This window comes from Polypterus senegalus, chromosome 10 (genome assembly GCF_016835505.1).
Source record: "Polypterus senegalus isolate Bchr_013 chromosome 10, ASM1683550v1, whole genome shotgun sequence".
In the NCBI taxonomy this organism is placed as follows: domain Eukaryota; kingdom Metazoa; phylum Chordata; class Cladistia; order Polypteriformes; family Polypteridae; genus Polypterus; species Polypterus senegalus.
In genome coordinates, this window is record NC_053163.1 from 144,608,201 (window position 1) to 144,615,641 (window position 7,441).

Genomic DNA, 7,441 nt, shown 5'->3' on the forward strand with positions numbered 1-7,441 from the left:
TTTTGCCAAATCAATATGCGGACAACAATACAAATTTTCATACCGGATCGGTCGAGCCCCGGGTTAACAACGATCGCCACCAGTACTGTTAGACAGGGTGATGGTGGAAATTGGGCAACTGTTGGCTGAAGAAGAAGAAGGAGAAGAAGAGGGGGGAGATGTGTCTGGAGGTAGGAGGAGTGGAGAAAAGTAAAGAGAGTGGAACTGAGGGTAGGAACTATGAATGTTGGCAGTATGACTGGTAAAGGGAGAGAGTTAGCAGATATGATGGAGAGAAGGAAGGCTGATATATTGTGTGTTCCAGCGACTAAATGGAAGGGGAGTAAGGCCAGGTGGATTGGAGGGGGGCTCAAATTGTTCTATCATGGTGTGGATGGGAGGAGAAATAGGGTAGGGGTTATTCTGAAGGAACAGTATGTCGAGAGTGTTTGGAGGTGAAAAGAGTGTCAGACAGAGTAATGATTATGAATCTGGAAATTGGAGGTGTGATGATGAATGTTGTTAGTGCATATGCACCGCAAGTTGGATGAGCAATGGGTGAGAAAGATTTTTGGAATGAGTGGTGGAGAGAGAGTGGTGACTGGAGCAGATTTCAGTGGACATGTTGGTGAAGGGAACAGTGGAGACGAGGAGGTGATGAGTAGGTATGGTGTCAAGGAGAAGAATGAAGAAGGTCAGAGGATAATGGATTTGCCAAAAGCATGTACATGGCTGTGGTGAATACATATTTTAAGAAGAGGGATGAACATAGGGTGATGTACAAGAGTGAAAGAAGATGCACACAGGTAGATTACATCCTATGCAGAAGATTTGATCAGAAGGAGATTGAAGACTGCAAAGTGGTGGCAGGGGAAAGTGTAATAAGACAACATAAGATGGTGGTCTGTAGGATGAAGTTGTAGATCGAGAAGAGGAAGAGAGTGAGGGCAGAACCAAGGATCAAATGGTGGAAGTTGAAAAAGGAAGACTGCAAGGTTGAGTTTAGGGAAGAGGTGAGACGGGCACTGGGTGGCAGTGAAGAGTTACCAGACAGCTGGGAAACTACAGCAGATGTAGTAAGGGTGACAGCAAGAAGGGTGCTTGGCGTGACGTCTGGAAAGACAAGGGAGGAAAAGGAAACCTGGTGGTGGAATGAGGAAATACAGGAGAGTATACAGAGGAAGAGGATGACAAAGAAGAAGTGGGATAGTCAGAGAGATGCAGAAAGTAGACAAGAGTACAAGGAGATAAGGCGCAAGGTGAAGAGAGAGGTGGCGAAGGCTAAAGAAAAGGCGTATGATGAGTTGTATGAGAGGTTGGACAAGATAGAGGGAGAAAAGGGCCGGTGGGCTACACAGAGGGGCCAAGCTGGAAAAGATGAGCAGCAGGTTAGGGTGATAAAGGATAAAGATGGAAACGTACTCACAAGCAAAGAGAGTGTGTTGAGCAGATGGAAAGAGTACTTTTAGAGGCAGATGAATGAAGAGAACAAGAGAGAGAAGAGGTTGGATGATGTGGAGATAATGAATCAGGAAGTGCAACGGATTAGCAAGGAGGAAGTAAGGACAGCAATGAAGAGGATGAAGAATGGAAAGGCTGTTGGTCCAGATGACATACCTGTGGAAGCATGGAGGTGTCTAAGAGAGATGGCAGTGGAGTTTTTAACCAGATTGTTTAATGGAATCTTGGAAGTGAGAGGATGCCTGAGGAGTGGAGAAGAAGTGTACTGGTGCCGATATTTAAGAATAAGGGGGATGTGCAGTACTGTAGTAACTACAGGGGGATAAAATTGATGAGCCACAGCATAAAGTTATGGGAAAGAGTAGTGGAAGTGAGGTGATAATTAGTGAGCAACAGTGTGGTTTCATGCCAAGAAAGAGCACCACAGATGTAATGTTTGCTCTGAGGATATTGATGGAGAAGTATAGCGAAGGCTAGAAGGAGTTACATTGTGTCTTTGTGGACTGGAGAAATCATATGACAGGGTGCCTCAAGAGGAGCTATGGTATTGTATGAGGAAGTCGGGAGTGGCAGAGAAGTAGGTAAAAGTGGTACAGGATATGTACGAGGGAAATGTGACTGTGGTGAGGTCTGCGGTAGGAGTGACGGATGCATTCAAGTTGGAGGTGGGACTACATCAGGGATCAGCTCTGAGCCCTTTCTTATTTGCAATGGTGATGGACAGGTTGACAGATGAGATTAGACAGGAGTCCCCGTGGACTATGATGTTTGCTGATGACATTGTGATCTGTAGCGATAGTAGGGAGCAGGTTGAGGAGACCATGGAGAGATGGAGAAGGTCAATAGGAACAAGACAGAAGACATGTGTGTAAATGAGAGGGAGGTCAGTGGAATGGTGAGGATGAAGGGAGTAGAGTTGGCGAAGGTGGATGAGTTTAAATACTTGGGATCAACAGTACAGAGTAATGGGGATTGTGGAAGAGAAGTGAAGAAGAGAGTGCAGGCAGGGTGGAATGGGTGGAAAAGAGTGTCAGGAGTGATTTGTGACAGACGGGTGTCAGCAAGAGTGAAAAGGAGGGTCTACAGGACGGTAGTGAGACCAGCTATGTTGTATGGGCTGGAGACAGTAGCACGGACCAGAAATCAGGAGACAGAGCTGGAGGTGGCAGAGTTAAAGATGCTAAGATTTGCATTGGGTGTGACGAGGATGAACAGGATTAGAAATGAGGACATTAGAGGGTTAGTTCAGGTGGGACAGTTGGGAGACAAAGTCAGAGAGGTGAGATTGTGTTGGTTTGGACATGTGCAGAGGAGAGATACTGGGTATATTGGGAGAAGGATGCTAAGGATAGAGCTGCCAGGGAAGAGGAAAAGAGGAAGGCCTAAAAACAGGTTTATGGATGTGGTGAGAGAGGACATGCAGGTGATGGGGGTGACAGAACAAGATGCAGAGGACAGAAAGATATGGAAGAAGATGATCTGCTATGGCAACCCCTAACGGGAGCAGCCAAAAGAAGAAGTTCATTTTATCTAAAATCTAAAGCTGAATATATAAGAACAAAAGAAATTTGACAAATGAGAGGAGACCATTCAGTCCATCAAGTCCATTTGTTTACCCAGGCCTTTAATGACCTCTTGGGCACAGCCATCAGCAGTGTGTCTGTCTGCGGGGAAAGTGTTCACCTCATTGAAAGGTTTACTTACCTCGGCAGTGACATTCATGTCTCTGGTGAATCTTCCTGTGAAGTCAGTAGAACATGGGGGGTCATGAGGTCACTGGAAAGGGGTGTGTGGCACTCCCAATATCTATGCAAAAGGACGAAGGCCCAGGACTTTAGAGCCCTGGTGCATCCTATGTTACTATATGACTGAGAGACATGGACGCTATCCAGTGACCTGAGATGAAGACTGGACTCCTTCGGTACTGTGTCTCTTTGGAGAATCCTCAGGCACAGCTGGTTTGACTTTGTGTTGAATGAGCGGTGGCTCACTAATTCCAAAATGAGGCACATTGCCTGCATTGTGAAGACGTGTCAGTTACAGCACAACGGCCATGTGGTACGATTCCTCCAAGGGTGATCTGGCTAACAGGACCCTCATTGTTGAGGACCCGAGTGACTGGACCAGGCCAAGGGGATGCCCATATAACACCTGGCTGTGGCAGATAGAGGGTAATTTCTGGGGGATGGGACTGGACAGTGTGTCTGCCATTGGGAGTTGCCAATCAGGATTCTGAACTGTTTAGTCGTGTGGTGGGTGCGGCAATGTGCTGTACCAATGCAGGATCCCTAGCTTGACTTGACCTAACCTGATAGCTGAGCTGTCCCAATATCTCATCCAGATTCTTCTTATAGGTTGTCAAGGTTTCAAGGCCATATCTCAGTAGTTTGTTCCCAAGTCCCACAACTCTCTACGTACACTTGAGGATTACTTGTGTTCTCTTCTGTGTATTGTATTGTGTTTACCCACTTTTTTTTACACCCACTGCACACCCATCCTACCTGGAAAGGGGTCTCTTTTTGAATTGCCTTTCCCAAGGTTTCTTCCATTTCTTTTCCCCTACAAGGTTTTATTTGGAAGTTTTTCCTTGTCTTCTTAGAGACTCAAGGCTGGGGGTCTGTCAAGAGGTAGGGCTTGTTAAAGCCCATTGCAGCACTTCTTGTGTGATTTTGGGCTGTACAAAAAATAAATTGTATTGTATTGTATTGTATTGTATTGTACAGAAGTGCTTCCTGGCTTCAGTCCTGAATGCACTTCCCCTTAATTTCCACCAATGTCCACGAGTACGCGATTCACACTTAAGCCAATTTGTGTGTTTGTCCGGGTTGTAGATCCACTGCTACATCTACTGTATTTCTACCAAGTCTTGCTTGGATTCACCACTTGTACAGCAGAAGACCCTAAACGTGATCTTGTTACAACGCCTAGTCAGCACTCCCACCCCGGACTTCACCGGGCACCGCTGTATGTTATGTAAATCCACACCATTGTTGCTCTCCTTCAAATTTTGCCCAGATTCCCCATTTATACAGGGCTGTGTTTCATCGGGTGCAGTGATGGCTCTGAGGTAGGGATTGGCACTGGCAATCGGACGGTTGCCGGTTGTTATCCTGTAAAAGCCAAAAGTGACTCTACTTCGTTGGGCCCTTGAGGAAGACCCTTAACCTGCAATTGCTCCGTCCTGGGGATGAAGTTAATCTGCATCCAGCCCTGCATGTAAGGAAAACACCTGGTGGTTGGTGGCAGAACTGGCACTCCAGCCACCATAAAAAAAACTCAGTGTTCTATTCCATCTGAACTGGTGTGGTGCTGAGGTGTCACCCGTGGCATGGCTACACTCGGGTCCTAATCTGGGATCCTGAGTTGGTTTGTCATGTGGTGGATGTGGCAATGTGCTGTATCAGCATGTGCTCCTAATCTCTCTATGTTTCATTCAAAAGTTTAGTGCCCCTACCCGGGCAGCACTGCTTGATGTCCCCAACCTGTGAAGTACCAGGTACCCTTGCTAGTTATTAATAATTGTTACCACTTATCTACGTTTCTCACCATGTAAGTCTTGTGCATTAGTTGGCCCATTTCTAAAGTTGTTCTAATGCTGATGGTAAACCAAACCAGTTTAGTAAAACTAAAAATGTAACATCAGTGGACCAAACCTGTGAGGGACACAGAGAGAAAAGACACTGACTGCTGGTCAGGGGGTGAAGGGGAGTGAGGATGAGAAAGAGACCACTTACCTGTCAAGATGCTCTTTTTCAAAAACATCCACCGGTCTTGATATTGGCATGGATCGGTTCACAAGGGTGGGCAGCACGTGGCGGCTCTTACCGTGGCCCTGTTGGAGCAGTGGGAGATTTCAAATTGGTCAGGTGATGGTAGTGGAAAAGGAGAATGAGACCAGGTGGGAGACATAAGAAGGGAATCTAGCGGGAAAGAGAAGGAGCAGTGGGTCTGAAATGCAGCTAAGCACAATGATTGGGTTTAGCCATGGCTTAACCGACAGTTCTTTTAAGGCCCACTTATTTTCTCCATTTTATTGTGATCCCTGTTGTATTACCGTACGATAAGTGAGGCTCATCACACTCGATACTGGATCGGTCTACTCTCACACCTTAAATCTAACATGCAAACAGAGATCCTGTTCACACAACTACACATGAGCGATGCCCACACTGCCAGCCCCTCTCTGGTACTCCACATTGGGACTCACTGTTTTCCCTGTTAACCAAGAACAAGAAAGAAATGGCTTTCCCCTGGAGTAACCCAGACCTAAATGCTACTTTGGTCCCTATGAATTTCCTAGATCAATAAAGGCTCTTGCACCCTTGTTTATATGCCTCTTACCAACCAAAAATGTCTTACTTCTACTATACTGTCCCACTATTGAGGTCCTCTCCTCATTCTGAGAACCCTGTAGGTAATGCAAATGGCAGTTTTCTCTACACCAGGTGACATATATCTAATTTATTATCATTTTAGATTAGCTTTTCCCAAACTGTGGGCAGTGGAAGCATTTCAGGTAGATAGATAGATAGATAGATAGATAGATAGATAGATAGATAGATGGAAAGGCACTATATAATAGATAGATAGATAGATAGATAGATAGATAGATAGATAGATAGATAGATAGATAGATAGATAGATAGATAGAAAGGCACTATATAATAGATAGATAGATAGATAGATAGATAGATAGATAGATAGATGGAAAGGCACTATATAATAGATAGATAGATAGATAGATAGATAGATAGATATGAAAGGCACTATATAATAGATAGATCGATAGATAGATAGATGGAAAGGCACTATATAATAGATAGATAGATAGATAGATAGATAGATAGATAGATAGATAGATAGATAGATAGATAGATAGATAGATATGAAAGGCACTATATAATAGATAGATAGATAGATAGATAGATAGATAGATAGATAGATAGATAGATAGATAGATAGATGGAAAGGCACTATATAATAGATAGATAGATAGATAGATAGATGGAAAGGCACTATATAATAGATAGATAGATAGATAGATAGATAGATAGATAGATATGAAAGGCACTATATAGATAGATAGATAGATAGATAGATAGATAGATAGATAGATATGAAAGGCACTTTGCATTAAGAGGATGGAGAACAAAAGTTCTGAGGTAAGGTAGTCCTACTCAGCAATGTTAACCTCATTTAACTAACATTCGTAAATACATTTGAATTATTCTCTGTATTGGAAGGTGCTATATAAATAAATGCTGTTGTTGTAGTCATGGTGCTGGAGACTTGCCACATGTTCATGTTGATTGGCATACGTAAGAATTTCACTGTACTCTGCACTTTTTCTTCTTGTTGTTTCTCTTCAACTTTTCTGACTTCTATGTGGGGTTTGATGTTTTTGATTTACCTTCTCCATACTGTACAGCTCGGCCCTGCACCTCCTTCCCAGTCAGGCCCTTTTCCTTCACATCTTCTTTTACTGTAAATTATCCACCCACCTCAGCTTTGGCTTCCCTGGTTTTCTTTTGCCATATAATTCCATTGCCCAAATGACCCCATAAACTTATGCACCTATTTGAATCTGACCTTAAACTGTCAAATCAAATTTGGCTCAGTGATTACTGGTAGCTCTGTTGCTGCACATCTCCATCATAATCCCACCCTAGTTCATGACCATATGGAGACTTCATATCCCCCACGTGGATTTTCTTTTGCACATTCTTTTATTTTCACATTCTTTATCAGTTGGCCTAACATAACTGAGTGGGACTACGTATGCGTGGACTACGCACTTATATCGGTTCAGAAAACTGTATTGAAATAACATTAAAATTAGGACAGTTTTTAATGCTCGTCTTCTTCCTTCATTACGGTTAAAGGAAGGCGGGGAATAACGTCATCAGAGGTGCTCCACCAATCATAGCCTCTGTGAACAGTGGAGTCGCGTGTGTTTTGGCTTTAATGTGAGCAAATCAGCGTTATCTGTTAGAGTGACGAA